Here is a 24,391-nt window from a genome sequence, read left to right as displayed (position 1 = left end):
CTGAGAATCACAGGAAACATGAAACATTTGGTTCTGCATTTTGTTTAGAATATTTTCAGACAAACTCCAATTTTGGCTTGGTATTCTCATCTGAAATCATTCAGTCTCACAATATTTCATAAGAACATTTACACAGAGCTGCTCTGAGAAAAAGAGGCCTAAAAATGAGCAATAGAAACTTCAATTTGGCTTCAATTAAACATATTATTGCAGATCCAGGGATATTAAAAATAGTCCACCGCAGATGGACTGGTGCTTATATACTGAATCACGGGTCCCCTTGAAGTGAAATATTTCATTAGCAAGTTGCTCATAACTACTTATTGCTGCACCACAGCGCGAGCCAGTCAGTAAGACAAATATCTATTAAAATCACTTTCTAAAGTGTTCACTCTGGGAGTAATGTACAGCACTAATTTTCTTATAGTAGTTTTTCATAAATACAAAGACTGGAAACTTCTCCCCAGACGTGTCTCAAGGCAGGAGTGAGACTCTTTGTAGAACCTCTTGGGAGTGCAATGCCATGTTCATGCTGTTGTCAAGAAGGGGAGGAAAGGAAAAAAAATGGTTTTGAACAACTTCTTGCAGCCTCTTGAATGCAGACTGTGCAGGATTTGTACAGTTGTTTGTTGTTGGGGTTTTTGGGTTTTTTTGTTTGTTTGTTTTTTAAATATTGACACTTCAGCTTAGGAAAGTAGAACAAAACTCTATGGTAGAGTAGTAAAGATCATCTCACAGGGATCTCTCTGCCAGCCACCTGTTATGGGAAGAAATGTTCATTCTCACAGGTTCTTGGGTGGTCATTTATGGGGCTTATCTCCCAGCTGAGAAATTCCATAGCATAACAAAGAACTGCTTAATCAAGTAAGTGATAGATCTGGCTCTTAGAACCAAATTAGAACTCAAATTTTGATTTTCACTACCAATGTGGAAGACTGCAGATAGCAACCATGGGCCTTGTTCACAGATTTTTCTATAATTAAGTTACCTGCCTTCATGAAGAGGTCCTTGCACAGTGAGCATTTGTGCAAAGGCATGGGTGAGCAATGGAAACCACTGCCACACCTCTGCTCCTGGAGAATGGCATATGTCACTTTAAATTGTCCCTTACAAACTTGGGTGATTGGCCCAAAGTGAAATAAATAGCTGTTATTCCAAAGTTCAATACAGTAGCAGTGGATGAGGGTAAGTGGGTAAGACTGGGGTAAGAGAATGGATCGAACATGCTGAGGTATGAGGCTTTAAAGGAAAAGAATTCTGCTGTGATTGAGAGGATTGCTCCACAGGGAGGGTCCAAAGACAGAGCCAGAACAAGAAGTCTGGAAGGTTATTTTAGCAGCAGTAATTTCAGCAGATTGAAATAGCCAAACCAAGTCCTTCAGCCAGGAGGAACAGTTGGATGGAGCAACCAGAGAAGCAACTGTGGATTTGTAAAACAAAGGGGTTACGTTCTCTCTCCTTCTGTGACTGGCCCGCTGATGCGATTTTGCACGTTCACTGTCATGCCCAAGTGCACGTGGAGTGCAGTCAGGGGCAAAGAAGAGAGGGGAGAGGCAGAGGGAAGTTGAACAAAAGCCCTATGAAAGGAAAGTCTGGAGTAAAAATAGCATGAAAGCCCCATTCTGCTAGCATGGAGCCAGATGTGGCAACACAACATATCTAGAAATAATATGGGTCTCAGATGGTGTTTACGTGTCCATCTCTCTTTACATTGATGCTATATTACCATTATTACTGCATACTACTGCAGGCACTGCACATGTAGAGCGGACACCTTTGAGCTATAGTGCAAAGCTGAGTAATTACATTAATTTATCACACACTTTTGGCTGCTCCACCACCTCCTCCCTCCTGAATACTCTTAGCCTTCCAAACAACCCTTTATGGTAGAAAATCTTAAAGTGTTTAAGAGGGAGGAAACCAGTAGGGTTCTATAAAACCTGGATATGGTATTACAGAAAATATCCTGAAACTACGTTAGCTCCATCCTTCTTTTCCAGTAGTTCAAATCAGGAGTGACAGCAGTGCAGTTACACTGCAGCTCTAGTACAGGACAACACCACAGATCAGATCCAAGATCCATACGGTGAAATTGTCTCCAACACTAATCAGGCTTAATATCTTTTATGAAGCTATTAACCCTAATCACTATAGATACTTAGCACTAGTATCTCACTCATTTATTGATCTACATCTTAAAAGCAGTTCAGTTTTTGTCAACGTTATTGGTGTTCAGAGGTTACTCCAGAACATCTCTTCTCTGTTGATAAAGAACTCCCTTATTTTTTCCAGCCTAAATGAACCATTGATTTGTCTGTTCCCCATAATGAGATGACATGAAAAAGTGAGCTAACCTCTCCCACAAAAAAAAAATCCCACCCCAAGCAGAGCAGCCCCTAGACTTCTGATGGCTCAGGACAGAACCTGATCCCCTCCATCCCCAACAAAGCCATTCCGCCAGGTGGTAGGGACCTGAGGAGGGAGCAGGAGATGAAGCTTTGCTGAGGCTGCTTCCCCTGGTGACAAGGATTATAATAATCCTCTTGTGCTTCACCACAGCCACTCACGCAAGTCCTTTGTGTCAGATGGATACTTTGATTCACGACTCTGTTTAACAAACTAAACCGACACTTTCTGGCAAAGAATTGCAGGATTTCAGAACCATAAGTCAACATGCTGGAATCATTTTAAAAACAAAAACCAAACCAGAATAACAACAGATAGCAGTACTATGCTTTTACTTTGATGGGGTATTTAGGCAGTGGGATCCACAAGTAACCACCATGCTCCACAAGGACAGATAGATAATGTTTGTTATTTTCAAGATTCTCCCCTCCCCAGCCCCCCACTAGCTCTTTTGTGTGGTTGCTGATACTCATAGCTTCTTCATGGGACAGAACCATGAAATAAGTTTTGCTGCTGCTGTCACATCTGCACCACAGAGACTTCCTGGATACTAACAGCAAGAAGGCAGCTTGTTTCTGGTGTGGTGTCCTCATCTCCTGTGGCTTCCCTTCCACATCCATCAGGTGAATGAGATTTGAAAATTACCCCCCGTCTCATCCAGACACAAGCATACCTGCAATGAATAAGTGTCATGGCTATTTATTACCTTCATAAATAACTGATTGCTGTTGAAGGTTTCAGGTTGTTCAGAGCAATTCTGTGAATAAGCAGTGTTGAGTGAATGCATCTACACACACAGACCCAAAAGGGTTTTTTGGGTGCATGGGGGAATGTTCAATTGATCTATTTCTTTGACTGAATTCAAAATTACTTACAGACTCTTAGATCTGCTTTAAACATTCAAGCCTCCTTCCATACAGGCGCTTCCTAAATATAAACTCCCAAGAATCCATAATTCTGCCTATGCCATTCCCTCACTGACCAGCTTCATACTTTACACTTCAAAAACCAAATAAGAAGCATCTTCAGATATCATTATCACTGCATTTTCCTCATACAGCATCTCTCCTTCATCCCTTTTTGAAAAAGTTCTTTTATCTGCTTTTAACGGACATGAATGCAAACAGAGAGAGTATGATTCAGGTCTCTGTACTCGTGCCAGTCTGAATCACACCAGTTTTACATAAGTTTACTTGCACCGGTCGCTATCTGCTTTGAGGTTATGTGGCTGATAATCCTGTGATCAGAACCAGCCCTAGGAGTAGCTTAGTCAGCAAAGCAAGCAAAAATCCTTGCGTGCTCAAATATGCAGTGATGAATGAATTTTGCTTTTCTCTTGTTTTATATCAGCATATGAACATCTATATATCTCCACTGATTTAATTTACAAGCATATATAGCAGCAGTAGCAGAGCACTAAAATAAGCCCACTATTTTAATAAAAAGCAAATCTAACAGAGAATGTGATTAGGTGTCTAGTGTTTTGTCACACAGCAGGAAAGAAGATTGAATAGTAAGGATTTTGCATCTGAAATGTATTGGTAATTTAAAAGTCTTAGGGATTTGATGGCTCAGCATGTTTGTGCATAATTCCCCTCAGTTTGGCAGTTCCAGTACAGTCTGAAATTAAAGAAATCATCCTATAAGAAACTAAGATTTTGTGATTTCCATCAGTTTAAAGGGGAGCTAAGGGCTTTTCAAGGTACCAGTGACAACTTGGCAGCTCAGAAGGAAAATCAAGCACTTGGTTTAACATCAGTGCAGAGGTCTGCCTCCTCTGATGCTGCAGAGTCACCCACAGAGCATGATCCCATCCAGGAGTTTCCTCCCATTTGAAAGCTCTCTGGGGATATTCAAAACTTGGGTGCTGGTGCCAGCTCAGCTTTCAGCAGGAAAATACCCACATGGCAGAATCAGACATGCCAGAACTGTCAGCCCAACGATCCCATGCAGAGGCTACAGACAATGACAGAGGGACTGAGTTGTCCTTTGGGTACCACATGGAAATACAGGTGCAACATGAAAACAGGAGGGTTGTTTCAATAGTGGCAGGACAGAACAGCTCTGAGTGCTAACTATAGTAGACCTTTTAAAAACATAAGTTTTGAGTATCTGAAAATTTTTAATCTAAATAGTAACTTGTGTGCCCTGGCAGCCAGGAGGGCCAACCATGTCCTGGGGTGCCTCAAGCACTGTATTGCTAGCCGGTCAAGGGAGGTGATTGTCCCGTTCTACTCTGCACTGGTGCGGCCTCATCTTGAGTATGGTGTGCAGTTTTGGGTGCCACAGTACAAAAAGGATGCAAAGCTACTAGAGAGTGTCCAGAGGAGAGCCATGAAGAGGGTGAAGAGTTTAGAGGGGAAGCCATATGAGGAGCAGCTGAAGTCACTTGGTCTATTCAGCCTGGAGAAGAGGAGACTGATGGGAGACCTCATCGTGGTCTACAGCTTCCTCACAAGGGAAGGAGGAGGGGCAAGCACTGATCTCTTCTCCCTGGACCAATGATAGGACCTGAGGGAACGGCAGGAAGATATGCCAGCGGAGGTTTAGGTTGGACATTAGGAAAAGGTTCTTCACCCAGAGGGTGGTTGAGCACTGGAACAGGCTCCCCCGGGAGACAGTCACAGTGCTAAGCCTGACAATATTTAAGAAGCATTTGGGCAATGCCCTTAGACATATGGTGTAAATATTGGGGTTGTCCTATGCAGGGACAGGAGTTGGACTTGATGATCCTTGTGGGTCCCTTCCAACTCAGGACATTCTGTGATTCTATGAAACTTTCAAAGCTGATCAGACAGAACCAAGGAGTTGTTTGATGCCTGAAATACCTGGCAGAAATCACTGCACCCCCACTTTGTCATTGGTTACGCAAGATGTTTCTCCCCATTTCTGACTCTGTTTAGACATTAAGCAAGTGACATGCCCTTCAGCGTGCCATCCTACAGTTAAACCATGCTGCTTACCTGCAGTGCCATGTGAATAAAATCTGGTTTCACAAGTTCTAATAAATCAGTTTCATACAGATGAATCCTGTCTCTGATACCTTTGATATGCAGAATTTGTGAAAAGCAGAGGGGAAGTATGGCAGTGGATTGCTATTGCTCAAGGTCTGATCTCAATGCACAAAGCAAAGTCTTGAGATTAGAAAAATGCATTTGCTTCTGGGAAATATTCTACATGCATGAACATGTTGGGAAGATGGCTTCTCCTAGCACTGGATTGTGATCTCTATCTGTGGCCCTTTGTTCAGAAGCAGAAAAAGAAGGGAGAGACTGGAGATGATCTGGGTAAGAGGCTTAGGACTTACTGATATAGCTCCAAAGCAAAGGTGGCTAAACTCTACCTATTTGCCCAAACTCTGAAAAGCTCTGCCCAACCAACTGAGCAGTCAAAGGCAAGAACTGGCTAAAATACCAGGCATGGAGAAATCTGAGACAACAGATAACTTGCTTGTTGATGCTTTTGCTGATGCAGCAGAGAATTCCATGGCAGGGGGGAATAATCTGTGTTTTACAGGAGTTGCAGCTGTTGCTACATTTGCAAAGTTTTCAAAGCGGCCACATGACCTTAGCCTGGCTTTTATCAAAAACTGAAATCTCATCTCACTTACTGGCAAAGCTTCCTCAGCTCTCAAGGCCACACATCAGCCAGGTCTCATCTTCATCCTTTGTGACTGGCATCTCTACACTGCTTTCCCCTCCTTCTGGCTCATGCCCTTAGGCTGGCCATGAGAGCAGCCACACTCTCCCCTCTCCACCCCAAGGTCCTTATGTCCCCACCCAAGCTCCCAGGCCCCAGCCAGCTCAAACCTCGTCATCCCCCTGTTTTCATAACTTACTTCCAATCCTGCATAAGCAAGAGACCCACAGAAGCCATGCTCCAAATAATCCCTCAGAAATCACTTCAACATCTAATATCATCTCTTATGACCCACTTAACCAAATGACAGCAGGTGACAGAGCATTACTGTCTGCTTCTTTTAATATATAAGCGAAACTGGAGCAGAAGACAGTTCAAATGAAGATTTCCAAATACAGGTTCAGGCCAGGGTTCTACCAGATGATTCATAAAGGTTGATTTAATCAGGGCTGACAACCTTTTAAGGATCCAGTCAACCTTTCCTAAGTGATACAAAATAAACAGGGGCAAAACTTTCACATTAATCTGAAACTGAACCCATAGACTTTATGAAAGTTGACATCTCCATATGAGAAAATTACACATGGGCGATCAAAGTTTCTCTCTGACAGGATCTATGTCCACCCATATAGATCTGGGGATTTTACTTTTGCCAACAGACACACATACCTCATACATACTGGGCAGACTTCTCAAAGGTCATCCTAAAAACACGCTCTGTAGACTCCAGGCCTGTATCTCCAGCCATTGCATGAATTGGGAACTAGGATTTGGTAAGGGAAGCCCTCACAGTTGCTTCACAACAGTGTCCCTAAACGCGTCCATGAAGGTCAGAGCTACGCTGAGGGTTGCAAAAGGGCTCAAGGTGCAAATGTAACAGTCCCCAGCAGTTCACCTCCTCCAGGGTAACAGAATAGCAGCAAACTATCACTGTTGCCTGCAGAGGTTTATATTCACCAAACAGTGGCTAACTACCTTTAATTGCTGCCAGGTTCCCAATGCCAATGATGATATCTAAGAGACTAAACCGTTGCAGCCAGGAATTATAGATAATTTCCCTACCCTGGAGACAATTAACTCCCATTAGCTGAGGAGGATCTCAGGGAACAGGCAAGTTGAAAGGGAGGTTAAGAAAGGCTGCCCCGTGATGATGGGATTCATCTGCTTCTTAGGGCATGATGCCCGACCAGTCAGATACAGAGCTCATCCTAAGTTTCTTGAGTGGCAGAAAGATAAATGAAGGAAAACACCTGTACCTATCCAGCTCCTCCTGAGCAGAAACCATATGTCCTTCGGGCATCTTGAGCCTATATTCTGAACAGCCCTAGGAAGCACACACATTATCTAAGAGATCTCCCGATACCTGGCCATCCACAGGCACAAGATGGAAGCAACCTGATGAAACACAGTGAAACTGGTCTTTCCAAAGAGTTCACAAGCACAGATGTTTTGATAAATATATTAAAAAAAAATCAAAAAATATATCAGTTGCTGCAACTGGCAAAGTTGTTTCATCTGCCTTCAGTACCACTAGATCCAGAATTACTTCCATATTACTCTCTTAGTTGTTAAACCAAGATCTTGAGGGAGAAATAGAAGGGGAGAAGCGAGGGGAGCATAACAGTCTCTGATGTTAAATCCACCTCATGCGCGAGCACGTAAAGCCAGAGAAGTTTGCTGCCTCATGCTGTGAGTCTATGTCTCAGCTTTTGGCAGTGGAACAAAACCCTGGAAGCAGTCTGGAGGCATTCACATGGTTTGCTGCTTGCTTTGGCTACTGTCGAGCATCTTAAGCCCTGTGTGCTCTTTATAGAAATATGTTTGCAAGGCATTTTTCTCAAAATGGTCACAATGAAAATACCTGCAGTTTAGATTCCTCCACCACCTCCTTTAAAAAAATAGTTATTAAAAAAGCTGATTTTCAAATTGTTCAAGTAACAACAGCAACCTTATCCATAAGAAAATCAAAACAGCTGGCTAAAATGGGTCTTTTAGACTACCCTCTGTATGCCTCTTTTTTTATTCATAACAGCACATATTCTCTCCTGTGTGATCTTGCTAGGATATAAAATATATTCAGACTCTGACTCCTATCTAAGGAGGGTCTGAAAGCCTTTTCAGAGCGCTCCGAAGGCAGTGCATTTGACACTGCACTCCCCGGGAGCGGTGCAGCACCATGCAGCACACCTGAACCAGCATGAAAATAACAGTTCTACCAGAAGTTACAAGGCACCTGCAAATGACTATGGGGCATCTATCCAACACTCGCTATGCTTCTGAAGTTAATTTAGCAGCCTATATTGATTTCTGTGCTGCCTTGACTAAGCAGCTTCTGGTGTATTTTGAAGTTTTATGTTGCCTTTTGGTGTCATGCAGAATACCTTTTGCCCTGGCTTTCTGAAGTGCCTGTAATGCAAATGGAGTTGTGATCAGGCACTTAACTACCTTCAATACCTGCCACTGCAACTCCACGTTTTTTCCTTGGCAATTCAGGGTTAGAAATTGTCTCCAGTTATCTGCGTTAGATTCTCTTTGGAAATAGCATTGAGGACAGTGAGAGCACACGAGAGAGGGAGGACTTTAATCATGAACCAAATTACAACCTGAACAGCAAGCCAATTGCTCTAGTTAGCTGTCCTGAGAGGGAAGGAAAGAAGCAAACCAAGAGTACATCACTTTGGAGACTTTCATCATCACTAAAATCACTTTACACCTGAAGTGACAGGAATGAAATTATTTTGATGGTATTCCCCCAGTAGATGGATCAGAAAGAGCTGTTCAAAGTTGCCCACAAGTCTAAGTCCAGTTACTCTCAATCCTACTCATTGCTGCAACACTGCAAGTTTGCTCCAGTTTCCATGGGCTCAGACTCTCTCTTAGTGCTGTATGGAGATGTGAAGCATGGCATAAAGGGCAAAGGAGCTGAATTTGATTGTTCTGGGTCCTTACTCATGGTCTGATTGAAATATGAGGTATTATCCACTTTTCCTTTGCATCAGAACAGCCTTAAACCACTAACTCTAAAATGAAACCCCTTTGAGGCTCCCTGATAATGCACTTCGGCAAGTATTTCACAATCAAAATGAGTCTTGGTATTTCTAAAAGATGCCAGAATCATGCCAACACATCTGTTTAAGCTGAATGACTGACTCATTTGGGCAAGTCCTTCTGCCTCTGTTTCCCCTTCCTAATAAAATAAGGATAAAAGTTAAACCCTCAGTAGACTGAAGTCCTCATCCCAGTTCCAAATATTTTTCCTCTCTTTTTTAATGTCCTTCAAGATAGAAGAAGGAGAATGCTTGATGGTTTTTTTCACTGCTGTCATTCTCATCTGTTGTTCATCACAAAACAGACTGGGGGATTTTTTTGATACTGATATATGTCTTATCTTTACATGTCAAAAACCAAGGCAGAAAAATATTTTGGAATATGAAAAATATGGAAAATATAAGGAGGGAATGGAATGGAATAGAAAAGGGAAAATGCTACATGAAGTACATGTTATTAAGAAAAGTGCCAAGAGAACTTATCCCAACCTTGGGATAATAATATGTATTAAACAAAATGAAGTGGCCTCTGCAAGTGGCATACAATAAGGAATGCTCTAGGACCTTTTCTAATGTATCAGCTATTTAGGAAAAGGACTGGAAGATATCACTGAATGAAACAGGTAGGAGACTATTAAAGGGACATGTAAGAGTCAGAGTTCTAATTTAATTAGATCACAGGCTGATGATGGCCACTGGACATTCAGCTGCACATTGTCTTGGTTTTAACTCTCTCTGGGAGGCAGAGAGTAGGCCAGCAAGGGAGAATGGATCAGGTAGGTAGTCTTTAAAGCATGCGACAGAAAGAAAGAGCAATGTCACATGTAAAAAAATCAGAAGTGCAACAACCACAAAACTGTCTTTGTTTTCCCCAAACCTGTTGAAGCTATGGTATGTTTTACACATTAACCTCTCCATACCGTGAGCAGCACAAGGCCAGACAATACGGAGGTGATAGGTCACTGAAGCAATAAAGAAACACTTTATTAGTGTCTGTGCTCCTAAAAATGCAGCCCCAAATACCTTCCAGATATTCAACTGGGTGATGGAAGTTTTATTCGTGGGTTAAACCATAGAGCAAACTGCAACCCTTATGCCCTCTTAAATCATGTAGCCTCCTTGGAATGACTAAAATTCCCTCTGAGTTGCATTACCCAGAGTTTGTAAATGTCTGGAAGGCATAAACCACTAATGCATGTAATTTTTCTTTTTCTTCCTGCCATTTCTCCAGCTTTCCCACACAGATTGCTGCTTTCTCCCAACCATTTCAAGAACAGGATATATTTCTGTCTCAAAAACCATGCACTATCTCTCCTGATCCAGGGAGTCAGATTACAGTGAGATTCAAAACATACTTCCTTGCTGAACAAATTAGACATTCATTTTTCCTCTACAAGAAGATATCTGCTTGCAAACCAGGTGTGACTTGGAATGGTCACCTCCAGGGTTTCCTTCAGGGAGAATTTGAAGGCCTTGGAGAAAAGTTATTGATCACCACAGCCTGACTGTAGCCAAGAGCAAACAATACCTCAATGCACACGCAGTGCACAGTGCTGAGCTGTGCTGGAGACAGAGCTGTACCCACTTACCATGTTTCTTTGGATCATATCCTTAGACGAGGTGTTCCTACGCAAAGCTGGCTCTGCCTCTTCCTTCAGTCATCTGCAGGCTCCCACTTGCCCAGCACAGAAGGTTTCCTCCTGCAGGAGACACGTGTTAAACCACAACAAACCTGCTCAGCAGTTCTGTTCTGCTCCCCATCATTTCTGCCAGATTCACTTTGCATGACATCTAGCACTGGTTCCCAAGGATATTTTTTGCATACAGCAAGCTTCTCTCCCCTTCAAATACTCTCGAGTTAATAGCATATTCAGAAAGCACTTATTTCTGTACCTTCTTTTCAAAGTAAGGCACTCAAAAGCCCCAAATGACAAAGCCAAGGTGATCTGGGCCACTTCACCTTTAATTTTCTGTCTCACCAGCTCACTAATATGATGTGCTCTGTATCAAAAGTAGATTGCTTCAGTTTGAGTACTTGGATTAATTTTTTGCATAAGCTATACCTGGAGCTCTCTGAAAAACCTTTTTAGTCATCCATCTCAAAGTGTTCTATGATTCTATGATCTTGCAGAAGGGCTTAGCATGAGCTCAGTCATTGCTTCTCATCCTCGCTTAATGCAAACACCGAGACATCTCAGAAGTGTGTGCATCCAAGGCCTTCTCTATTAGTCACCAAATCTGTGCTTCCATGCGAGAGTTTTTCACAACCACCACAATAAAGTCACTCTCATCTTTGAATACTGCAGCTAATAATTCCAGCTTAAAATACCTCCGGTAAAGAGCAAAGGCAGAAAAAAGTCCCTCTCTGCTCAGTTTTATACTCAGAGTGATGGCAATAATAAGCTAAAAATTTTCTTATATATCTGTGTAACACTACAGCTGTCTCAGATACTTATCCTTGCAATTTAAAATTCCACTTATATTCTGTTCCAGGCTTAACCCCCAGAAACCTTTGTAACAAGAAATGGGCTTTTCTTGACTTCTCATGGTGTTTACCTCTGCAAGACTGATGTCTATAAGGCTGGCAGCATCTCCAAGAGTTAAAAACAGCACAATCACTTAGCATACACAGGCTGAATTCAGATAAGGATATGAAAATCAAAGTACTTTTCAAAACTTACAGTGACTAGCTGTAAATTCTTCTGTTTATGAAGCTGACTCAGAAACGTTAAAACAACAGGGATGTTCAGATTGCTTCTGGTTGGGACAGAAATACACAATTTTGTCACTGTCTTCGAAAAAAACCAAAGATGATGATGAAGGTGGATGAGGGAGGAAAGCAAATACAACCTAAGATCATAGAATCATAGAATCATAGAATCATAGAATGCTTTGGGATGGAAGGGACCTTTAAAGGTCATCTAGTCCATCCCCCCTGCAATTGGCAGGGACATCAACAACTAGATCAGGTTGCTCAGAGCCCCATCCAGCCTGGCCTTGAATGTTCCCAAGGATGGGGCATCTACCACCTCTCTGGGCAACCCGTTCCAGTGTTTCACTACCCTCATTGTAAAAAATTTCTTCCTTATATCCAGTCTGAATCTACCCTCTTTTAGTTTAAAACCATTACCCCTTGTCCTATCGCTACTGGCCCTGCTAAAAAGTCCCTCTCCATCTTTCTTATAAGCCCCTTTAAGTATTGAAAGGCTGCAATAAGGTCACCCCGCAGCCTTGTCTTCTCCAGGCTGAACAGCCCCACCTCTTTCAGCCTTTCCTCATAAGAGAAGTGCTCCATCCCTCTGATGATTTTTGTGGCCCTCCTCTGGACCTGCTCCAACAGGTCTACGTCCTTCTTGTACTGAGGACCCCAGAGCTGGACGCAGTACTCCAGGTGGGGTCTCACCAGAGCAGAGTAGAGGGGCAGAATCACCTCCCTTGACGTGCTGACCATGCTGCTTTTGATGTAGCCCAGGATACGGTTTGCCTTCTGAGCTGCGAGAGCACATTGCTGGCTCATGTCCAGCTTTTCATCTATCAGTACTCCCAAGTCCTTCTCAGCAGGGCTGGACACAATCCCTTCATCCCCCAGCCTGTATTGATATTGGGGATTACCCCGACCCAAGTGCAGGACACTGCACTTGTCCTTGTTGAACCTCATGAGGTCCACACAGGCCCACCTCTCCGGCCTGTCCAGATCCCTCTGGATGGCATCCCATCCCTCAGGCGTGTCTGCTGCACCACTCAGCTTGGTGTCATCTGCAAACTTGCTGAGGGTGCACTCGATCCTACTGTCTATGTCCTTGATAAAGATATTGAACAGCACTGGCCCCAGTATGGACCCTTGAGGGACACCACTCGTCACTGTTCTCCATCTGGACACCGAGCCATTGACCACTAGCCTCTGGATGCGACCATCCAGCCAATTACTTATCCACCGAACAGTCCACCCATCAAATCCATATCCTTCCCATTTAGAGAGAAGGATACTGTGGGGGACTGTGTCAAAGGCCTTACAGAAGTCCAGATAGATGACATCCATAGGTCTTCCCTTGTCCACTGATGTAGTTACTCCATCATAGAAGGCCAATAGGTTGGTCAGGCAGGACTTGCCCTTGGTGAAGCCGTGCTGACTGTCCCGAATCACCTCCCTGTCCTCCATGTGCCTTAGCATAGATTCCAGGAGGATCTGTTCCATGATCTTCCCAGGCACAGAGCTGAGGCTGACAGGTCAGTAGTTCCCAGGGTCCTCCTTTTTACCGTTTTTAAAAATGGCTGCAATATTTCTCTTTTTCCAGTCCCCAGGGACTTCGCCTGACTGCCATGACTTTTCAAGTATCATGGTGAGTGGCTTAGCAACTATATCAGCCCATTCCCTCATGACTCTTGGATGCATCTCATCGGGACCCATAGACTTATATACATTCAGGTTCCTCAGGTGGTCACGAACCTGATCTTCTCTTACAGTGGGAGGACCTCTGTCCTTCCGATCCCCATCAAGTGGCCCATTAACGCGGGAGGTGTGAGGAGAGAGATTGCCAGTGAAGACTGAGGCAAAAAAGTTGTTGAGTACCTCAGCCTTCTCCTCGTCTTTTGTTATCAGCTCGCCACTACTGCTCATCAGAGGGGTTTGCTTTCCTTAACCTTCCTTTTCTGGTTAATATACCTGTAGAAGCCCTTCTTATTATTCTTTGAATCCCTCACCAGGTTCAGCTCCAGCCGAGCCTTGGCCTTCCTGATCCCATCCTTACACAACCAGGCAGCGTCCCTGTACTCTTCCCAAGATACCAGTCCCTTCTTCCACTGCCTGTGCAATCTCTTCTTGGCCTTTAGTTTGACCCCCAAGTCATGGCTCAGCCATGCCGGCCTCTTCCCTTCCTTGCCTGATTTCCTGCACCTGGGGATCGAGAGCTCTTGTGCCCTATGGAAAGCATCCTTGAAGACCTGCCAGCTCTGTTATGCTCCCTTGTCCCTGAGAGCCATTTCCCAGGGAGTCCTGTTGATTAACTCCTTGAAGAGCTGGAATTTTGCTTTCCTAAAATTCGGGGTCCTGACTATACTCTTTACCTGACCCTTACCTCTCCGGATTGTGAACTCTACCAGTGCGTGATCACTACAGCCGAGGCTGCCTCCAATCCTGACATCACCAGTGAGCTCACTTACATTGGTGACCACCAGATCCAGTACTGCGTCCCCTCTGGTAGGGCTATCTATTACCTGGCTTAGGAAGTTGTCATCTATGCACTCCAGGAGTCTCCTAGATTGCCTACCGCCTGCCGTCCTACTTTCCCGGCAGATGTCAGGGTGGCTGAAATCCCTCATCAGGACAAGAGCCTGTGAGCGTGAAGCTTCCTGTAGCTGAAGGAAAAAGGCTTCGTCAGTAGGCTCCCCTTGATCAGGTGGCCTGTAGTAGACCCCAACCACAAGGTTTCCTTTGTTGCCTCGGTCTCTAATTCTTACCCATAAACTTTCAACCTGCTCATGGCTGTTCTTCAGGGACACTTCTTCACACTCTACCCATTTCTTGATGTGTAGGGCAACGTCTCCGCCCCTCCTACCTCACCTGCCCCTTCTGAACAGCCTGTAGCCTTCGATAGCTGAACGCCAGTCATGGGATTCGTCGCACCAAGTTTCAGTGATGGCAACTATATTGTAGCTTTCTAGCAGCACGGTGGCTTCCAGCTCCTCCTGTTTGTTGCCCATGCTGCGTGCATTGGTATAGAGGCACTTCAGCTGGGCTGTTGGCCGTGTCACCTTCTTGGAGGAACATCCCTTGGTTCTTTTGAGGAATTTCTCTGATATTACCCTGTTGGCTCCTATTACCTCAAGAGCGCCCCGCTCATCCCTGTAAGATTTCAACTGTGCTGCAGTGTCTCCAGCATGCCTCAGATCAACAGGCTGAGGGCCCCAACTAGCATCCCATCCCCCTCTAGTACCCTGTCCCTCTAACCATGGCATGCCATCCCACCCCTTGTCACAGGCAAACCTGGTGTCGACCCCCTCCCCCTTCAAATCTAGTTTAAAGCCCTGTCAATGAGCCCCGCAAGCTCCTGAGCAAAGACCCTCTTCCCCCTTTGGGAAAGGTGAACCCCGTCGGATGCCAGCAAGCCTGGTGTCGTGTAGACCATCCCATTATTGAAAAACCCAAAATTAAAGATTTCTGATGCTGAAGTAGTTTGATATAAATATAGCTCTATGAAGCTTGCAGGAGGTTGTTTTCAGCGTGTGTTTCAGCTCCTGAATCTGTTTGCCTATCTTCCCTATGCCAGTGAGCTGTAACCACACATTACAGTGTTGGCTTTTGAACCTTTAAAAACCCTTCCGTAGGCTTCGATTTTGTTCGCTCCAAAGGCAGGAGCTATGTACAGCACTGCAGCTCCTGCCTGGGATTTCACATGCCTCTACTGCCAAACAACAAATGCCTGGGTGCCAATAAGTTTCTGTGTCTGTTTTCATACCTTGGACTCTTGTAGTGGATAAATAAACACTGAAGTGGCACAACTAGTTCTGCACGAAATTAGTGAATAGGCCTGAACTGGTGTTTGCTAGCAAATCCCTGCTCCATTCATTTCCTCCTTCCTCCTTCTCTTAGGAGGATTCCTCTCTCCTTGGGGTCTCTTTTTTTCTTTTTTAATCTATTATCCTTACTTTTAAAACAAGCTAGAATATTTCTCAATGCTGTGTATTTCTTTGAATCTCCAATCATTGCAACTAATCACTTAATTGTGGGTTGGTTGGAGATACCACGCATTCCAAATGAGCTTTTCCAGGTCGCAGGCAATCAGACCCTGCCAGGTTTCCCAACTACACTCAACTTGGAGGAGTGAATCCAAGTGGGTTTGGCAAGTCAGCTGCTCCCACCACCCACGCATGCACACCTACCGATATTTTATTTGCTGAGCAACTCTTTCTTCTCCCCCTCGTCCCACCCACCATGGTTGCTTGGCCAGGAGGGGAATTTGTAGTTCAGCAGTTCAAAAGAAAGCTCATTCATCCTGCACTGAAAACTGTGGCAGGGGCACGGCTGCCCTGTTCTGACTCGTCTGGAGCAATCAAGATGCTACAGCACTTAGCTCCCATCTGAACAAGACATGTGGAAGTCCTCCTGTTGTCACACCAAGCAGTGTCTGGCATTGAGGGGTTCCAGCTTGCTCTTAAGCCTGGAGATGAGCAGGATTCTCTGCCGACATCTGAAGGAGCTTCTTGCTGCTAGGCAGTTGGGAGCCAGGGCATCAAAAAATCCACCCTCAGCTTTTTTTCCAAAGCAACACAATAATACCATGCAAGCTCCATGGCGACAGAAAGTTCCAGTGCATAAGATATAAGAAACTAAATAAAAGTAAAGGCCTTCAGCATTATAAGCACCTCAAACAATGTAAGGACTTATTTTTCATGTTTTATTACTTCCATTGCTGTTTTTATTCTCCTTGCAAAATGCTCAGCATTCAGGCCATATTAAAAGCACCTTAACAGTAAACTTTCAAAAGGACACAGCCAACATTCAAAACTTTATTTTCTTCCCTTTTATCTACACCTATGAAAAAAAAAAATGAATGAAAACACAAGTTAACATTTCTGGAGAACCAACAAAAATGCCTTTCTGCCTCCAGACTCCCAGCTGCCTTTCCACAGGAATCAGCTACAAAAATGCACTCCCTGAAGTCCTGCTGACACTATTTGCTGACTATGGTGCACAGGGATTATCTGACCTGATAAAGCTGGGTTTTTTTTCCCCTCCTAACAGGGCAGTTCTCATTTCAGGTGGCAAATGGTGTTTTTCAAAAGAAGCACGGCAAAGGTAGGAAGAAATATTGAATGCTGTATTTCGTCATTGGTCATGGAAAAGGATATAAAAGTAGAAACTCTACCCTTCCTTCTACCCGTTGCAAATCATCTGTATCTGAGGCAAACTCAACATTTCAGTTGGCAGGTGGTCAAAATACTGCTCAAGGAAAGGTGATGCCCTGGTCCCAAAGTCACTTGCACCATTTCCCCCAGGATGTTCAGGTGTTACTCTAAGATCAGACGCGTCCTGTGTGAAACAAATACAAGAAGGATGGAGTCCTGCATTCTTCCACCTCACTCACCCTGGCTTGGAAATAAATACAATTGAAACTAAGGGAAGGAGCTAATTCAACTTTGTTGTTAAATGTGATGCCTGTTTAGTGCTCGGCATTGTGCTGATCCATTGCTGCTCCCTGCAAAGGGCACTCCCACAGCTTCTTTACAAGCCCATGGGATAAACAGAGGCCCAGGAACAGTGACAAATCTGACTGAAGCAGGCTTGTGTTTCTTACATCTTCATCTTACCTCCTGCCTTATCTGTAATTAATATCTGCAAAATGCTTTGAACTTTCTTTTTCTCTTATCTCAGCCGTGGTGCAGCCCCTGGATGCAATGAGTTGAAACAGTCTCCTGGAGGGATCTAGGCTGGCCAAATGGGAGGAATCTCCACCTGCTTATCATTTGTGTTTTGCAGTATTGAACATGATTGTAGTCAGGCACGTCTTGCAAACTTTAATATTAATGTGGTTTATTTTGTTCAACAGGCTAAGTCTATCCAGTTCTGGTTCAGATCAAGCTGTGATTTTGCGAAGTGACTGACCGAGTTTCTCTCAACAGCTTGCTTCTGCAATGACTCAGGTGATAAGTACATGTCTGTGTAATACAAGAAACTTCAGGGAGGTATAAGGACGGGTTTATGAACCAAACCACTCTGAGGGTGTGGTGTTCTTAGCGGTGTCAAAATGTGACCCATGTGGCTAGTTTGATTCCTCTGTATGTCTACAAATTTCCTTCCATGAGGAGTATAAAGTACAAACCAAGGTTTTAATTTGTGACAAACAGTTGCACAAAGTAATTTACTATGGAAAGATCCAAAGTAATTCAGCACCAGCCCCCTTCTTAATTTTTTTTATTTCTACTATCTCTAATTACAGTCATGAAATGCAGGTAATAAGTGGGTTACATTTTCTGCTAAGAAAATGATGTCTATAATTATAGGCACATGTTCAACTGAGATATTGTGGCATCCAGTGCTTCCACAAAGATGATAATTGTCAACCTTTGCACTGTAATTAAGTCTAAATGGGAATCCTAATCATTTTCCAAATGAGCAAACAGTAAGCCTATCTTGATTGGCTCTGTTGTGGCAATGAATGAAACTGATTTACTGTATGAGTTAATTAAGTTCTATGAAAGCCCATGCCCCCCTCTCCTCAAAGCCCACATCGTCAGCAAATATTTGAGCTAATTAGTTCTGTATTGTTTTAATGCTGTGTGATAGTATTACCTGCATTATCCTATTAGGAGCCCTGGTTTTCTGCAACCTTGATTCCAAGTTTCCCCCCTTGGAGCAACTACTTTGCCTTTGATTCACCTGTTTCTTGGGTTGACAGCCTTCTTTTCCCTTTGAGGCTTATGATTTCAGCAAGGCTCGTGAACAAAAGAGGATGCTATGCAGTTTGGTGCTCAGCTTTCCTCACAAATGCTCTTTATGCCTAACCGTGACCTAACAGGCTCAGTGTAAGTGATCTTGTCTCATGGACTTTCTTGTCACTGCTATTCATGTGGGATACTTTTTCCTATCAAATGCCAGTGCAGCCAGCCCAGCAGGACTCTGTTAAGCATGGACCACACGGGGAGGCCCTGTGGGTTGCTGCATGCCGTGTATCATCCTGGGTAAACAGTTACACTACACAAGCCAACCAGAGCCAATGTGACTTGCTCTTGCCTTCTGTTCCCACATTTAACACAACATAATCATCCACTGCAGTTAGAGATCATTTGAACTCTCAGTTTGATTTGCTCCATTCCTACAAAGATAGCAATTGCATGTGGCTGCTAGGAGCTGTCACAGCTAGGGATGGAGAAGAGGGGAAATTTTGGATCCACTCATCAGCTGATACCAATCAGCACAGGTACACTAAGTCAGTGCAGATACACTGATTTATTACATGTGAAGACCAGGTTTTGTTTCCCCACTATCTCTGCTCTCTCTCTGCTTTCTCACCTCAGTTGTTTGCCTAAAAGAACATATTTATTCTTCCTTTCATGAAGGACTTGAGGTACAAAATAAATGCAGAGTAAAATGTTTCCAATGCACTTGCCCAAATATAATGATTTGTGCAATTTAGTGGAAAAAATCACAGAGCTGAAGAAATATATGTGCTTCCTGTGGCGAGAGCACCTGAAAGGCAATGAAATTCCATTACCTGAAACAAGCCCATAAACAGCATTACAGAGCAGCCACTTGTCAGTGCTAGATGCTATTTGTGGGAAGCCACTAATTGCAGCTTTCATAAAACGGTTTGACTCCCTTCCAGGCTGATGCACAGTGCATTCCAAGTGGGTGATTTAGAAGCTGCAGAAAGCCAAATGCCCCAGCCACAGGGGAAAGCTGCCACTTTTGGACTCCCTAAGGAGAGCTCCCCAGCTGAGCAAGATGTTGGCCACTTCTTGTCAACTGCCTGCTGTGCTGTCAATGCCTCCTCCTCCATCAGAACGACCATGGAAATCAGGGACCTATAGGAGCAGGAATGGTAGCACACATTGTAAGGGGCAGCTTCTGCCTCCAGCAGATTCCTGGGACTTAGCATTGTAGGAAAACTAGGCAAAAAGACTAAGATTGCAATCCACTTGCCTAAAGAGAGACAGTTAACATCACTTGAGATGTAATACTCAAGGCCTCATGGTACTAGCAGATACAATGCTGGACCTACAGGAGACCTCTTCCATCCTGGACATGGATGGAAGGACATGGAAGGACAGCTGGAGGTCAGGTGGGGCATGGTGAGTATCCCAAGTAGTTTGTGAAGATTACGGTTAGGCAACAGAGGCATGGCACAAATGACTTTCTCATGGTCGTACAATGAGCCCACAGCTTTTTCCAGTCTAATGCTTTAGCAAAAGACCTTTCTTCCTAATTACCTTTCTTCTTATATAACATGGTCTCCCTTATAGAACAAATAAGGGAAATGAAATTTAGGTCAAACTTCTCATCTTCATTCTCAATCTGAAACACACTTGCTTCACCTCTGACCCTAGGATTGCTTCATATCTTGTCCAGTGAATCTATAGGGATGACACAACAGGACATGCTTGATTGGCAGGTGGGAAAAGTGGCATGCAGCAGTGTGACTCATCAGTCCTTTCAGAGCGCACAGAGAAGACAATCTGCTGATGTTTGGACAGGTTGCATGTTCTTATCTCAGTGGAACTTGTTCACACAAGCAAGGTTTGGTTTTCTGTTATACTTGTCCTGGTAGCTGAAAACAAGTTATTTTAGCCAAAGGCTCCAAAATTCTCACTCCTTTTTTTAATAAAAATAAACTGATCAGTGAATTTAAAAAAAAAAAAAAATTAAAAGGAAGAGAAAAAAACAGAACAGTATTTTCAGTGGCTCACGAGCTGGAAAAACAACATTTTTTAATGAGGGGAAAAAAAAAGATTAAGGCCACTCAGCAGCTGAAAAAGCAAGCACTTATTAAAACAAAATATTTAATGTTCACAGCCGTTCAATGGTTGGAAAAGCATGTTCTAATGACCATGTTTAATAATGTTTAGAGCCACCCAGGGCCTTGAAAAGCAACTTCTTGCCTAACCTCATAGAGCTGCTGATTCTAATAAATAGCATGCATGTTGAACCCACATGTAGTGAATTAGGTTCCCTACCACTTCTGGGGAGAAAAGGGTTAAAACCAAAGTACCCCTCTACTGTGAACTGAGGGAAGTTAGAGACAGGTAAGTGGTGGGAGAAGAGGGGAGTGAAAGGGCCAGAGTGCCGTAGAAAGAAGCTGAGCTCTCTGGTACTCTTCCCAGTGGGGAATATTCAGCATCCAGGGGGTCATCACGTTGTCCCAGTATGAGAAACTGGAGAACAAATACAGGTTTTCTATTGCAAAAGAGGGGAGATTGTGCCACTGCAGACACCCCCTGCATCTTCATAAACTGAAGGCACTAGAGATTGTAGCTGGGCAAAAGAAGCCAGGGGAAAGGTGTGTCTCCAAGCACGCTGTAACATAAGGTATTCTTCTTTAGTTTGATAATCTAATAGCTTGTCCTGAGGCAGCATCACAGATTTATTCAAAAGTTAATCATATTAGCACAGATTATATTTGCTGGGGAATGGTCCTACTTTAGCTGTTTCCTACTCAGAAATGGCCTGTGCATATTGAAAAATGGTCTTAATTTTGCTGCATTTAAAACAGAAAGTACTCAGGGTCTAGTCCTAGGAGAGCTGTGTTGTTGTGTACTAGCCCTCTGAGCCTTTCAGCAGCATGACTGCCTTGAATTTGAAACACTGCTGCAATTTGTTGTCAATATTTCACACTCCTCTAATTTTCCTACGTGGAAAATAAGTGCTTGGGGTCATCTCACCTTGTTGACGGGGATTCAGGGAGTCATTCTGAATCCCTCTGTGCATTTGGAGCGTTTCCAGAAGCTCAGCACGGTACCTGCAAAGCAATTTGTCTTTGCAAAAATATTTTGCCATTTAAAGCCACTAAGTGGCAGGGAAAAGCAAGTCCTGAAAATATATGTTGTGCTTAGCACTGGTTCATAACTGTACATGCTGAGGGTTTTAAATGCAATGCAGTAACCCCTCCTAGAGAAACCAGTTCCTAGGCTGCTGTTAAGAATACCCTTTCCACCCAGCAGAAACAGGAGAAATTAATGTATGTTAATCAAGGTATCAGATACAAGAGAGATCTATCAACAAATAGAAATAGGACCAGTCTGCTGGCATGGTGCCAGGCATCTGGCCAAGACTTTGTGCAAATAAAGATACAGTATGCTACAGCGAAGGCTCCCAGCACAGCAACAAGATGACAATCAACTGCAGTGTTTCAGCTCATGCTTGCAGAAGTCTGCTGTGCCCATCTGACCCTACATCAGTGACCAACGCCGAGCTCACACTGTAATTAAGATGATGACAGGAATTACTCTGAACATCTGACTTCAGCTGCCTCAGAGGAACAACTGACATTTCTTGGGTAAGAGTGGAAGCTTCAGCTGTTTAATTTCGGATGACACTCATTTGCAATGTCCCAGCTCATAGCAGTGACCTCCAGCTGAAGGAAGGTCTCCATTAAGGGCACACTAACCTGAATGCTTGCGATGTCACAACCTCACCCTTCATCCCCAGTGAAATAGTTTTCTATTCAGCAGGAAAACATACTGGTTAGTTTTCCCATGCTGAAATACGGGCTTTGTGTTCCCAGCTAAAAGGCAGGTGCAGCTTTAGTGAAAAGCCATATCTGCCAAGAGACATCAGGTAATTTGAATCTATCAGCCATTTCAGATGCTGCCCACGGTCAGTAATGGGGGCACCTCCGTGGCAGGATTTGAGGTTCTGGAGCTTGGAGCAGAGGGACACAAGTAAATCGGCAATCTGTACAAGGATATGAGGAGTTGAATGGAGCCTTTAGGGTGAAGCGTGCTGGATGATCATAGCTGGGAACCACTCATCTGTCACAGAGCCTAAGCTAATTATCAAGAGAGGTTGTTTACAAAAGTTGCATCTACACCACAATGCCCTGCCTCACCCACAGGAGCCCTTTACAGTCTCCCCCAGCCCAAGCTGAACTCTTTCCTCCATGAAAGAAGAGCTTAGCACAGAGGTGCAATGCTAGGAAAATTTGCAGCCTGGAAGGGTTGAGGCAGAGCATGCACACAGGCTGAGGTCCCAGAGCTCCTTGGCTCTGCAGCTGGAAGAGGCTCCCCGGAGACTGTTAGCTCGGGTCTCAAGAGCCCTGGGAGGATCCCAAGACAACAGGTCCCAGCACTGGTGCAGCAGCATGGAGATGCCTGCTGGGTGCCTCACTGCCTCAGTGTGCCCTCCTGCACTGATGCGAGGGCATCATGCAAGGGAGGTTTAGCTCTCCACAGCTGCAAACAGCAGAAACCTTCATAAAACGTGCTGCAAATCCCTCTGCTCCTTCAAGCACAGGGTTGCTGATGATCCTGCCACCATGTTCACCTCCCACCTCCAACCATCTGACCTTCTGCCAAGGGATGACATGACTCTGTCTTGGTGGGCTCTGGCCTGTGTCCAGCTCGGCTCACAGCACAGTGAATATTCAGAGCACGGCTGGGAGTCACAACCCTGCCCTGCTGCTGGCCCAGGGCACCCAGCCGCCAGACGGCAGTTGCCCAGCTGTTAAATTTGGGTTTCCATTTCACTCCATAGAGACAATTATGATTTCCATGCACCACACACCCCCTGCCTCAGACACACAGCATCCTCTGTCAGGAGAAACCCTCGGCAATAAGGGGAGAAAAGGGCCCTTCTTCCTCCACAGCATTCAGAGCTTGTGATTTCAGCCGTCTTCTGGCTTCTGCACCCAGCTGGGTTGCCCTCTCCTTACTGCCAGGCCCAAAATTTTGAGGTTTTCCTAAAACTCCTGGGAGCTTTCAACTACTGGCATCACTTAGGTGCAACTTTTTTATTTTTTCTGGACACCGTGAAATCAAGAAACTGGCCTTTCCTCCTTCTTCTTCCCCTTATAAATTATTTTTAATTGGAGCTGAGATGGAAGTTAGACTGATGCTAAAAGACCAGTCAGGGAGGGCTGCAAAAGATGAACATAGGGAAGGTTTTGCTTGCTGGGGATCAGCCCAAAAGAAGGATCTTGGGAAAAAAAAAAAAACAACAAAACCCACAAAAACTTGAAGGTAGCAGGTCAACGGGACGCATCTGTTGCTGCTCCCAGCAACATTCAAGCATCCTGTAAGAAACTAGTGGTTGCTTCTCATGGGTCTTTTTCCCACTTTCTGCAAACATCCTGATAAAATCCTACAGCTTAGCGTCCCCAGCAGCTCCCACCACCTGCTCTTTCTAGCCTCCAGCCCTGGGTTTGCCCAAGCTCTCACAGACACTGTGCAGATGAGAGCAGGCTACAAGAATCCTGGGGAGGAAGCACATGTCTTTCTGTATATCTAAATGAAAAATGCCCCGGATCCAGTTTCCTCCTCTTAAGATCGTATGAAACACACGTGCTGTTTTCTCCCAAGGAGTTGTAGGGAACCACCTTAAGCCCTGTGACAGGTTTGACAACAGCTGCAGCAAGATTAATGTTTTAACTACATTAGTATCCTTATTGGTACTAAGTGGTTTTTCATATATTTGCTCTTCCACAGTGGTGCTACAGGATATTTACCCACTGGGAATGCTATACTTTAAACAATAAAAGGACATGATTCTGTTCTCTCCTATACCAAATTTTCACTCAATTCCCAATAAATTTATTGAATTGCTCATGATTTTAAGTAGTGCAAACAAAGCAAAACAGAAACAAAACTCC

General features: G+C 44.2%; 1 long non-coding RNA gene across 1 annotated transcript in view; it reads right to left on the bottom strand.

Moving 5' to 3' along the window:
• Nucleotides 1–24,391, bottom strand: part of LOC148050297 (uncharacterized) — a 124,894-nt gene that overhangs the window by 30,872 nt on the left and 69,631 nt on the right. The window contains exon 2 of the long non-coding RNA XR_015701405.1: nucleotides 10,682–10,792. This is a non-coding gene — a long non-coding RNA (uncharacterized LOC148050297). The remainder of the gene's footprint in view (nucleotides 1–10,681; nucleotides 10,793–24,391) is intronic.

The sequence above is a fragment of the Nipponia nippon genome, unplaced genomic scaffold, assembly GCF_047370975.1.
Source record: "Nipponia nippon isolate SJK-2023a ecotype South Korea unplaced genomic scaffold, ASM4737097v1 scaffold_9, whole genome shotgun sequence".
Lineage (NCBI taxonomy): Eukaryota > Metazoa > Chordata > Aves > Pelecaniformes > Threskiornithidae > Nipponia > Nipponia nippon.
Note: the sequence above shows the minus strand (reverse complement) of the source record. Positions and strands in the feature narration are given on the sequence as shown.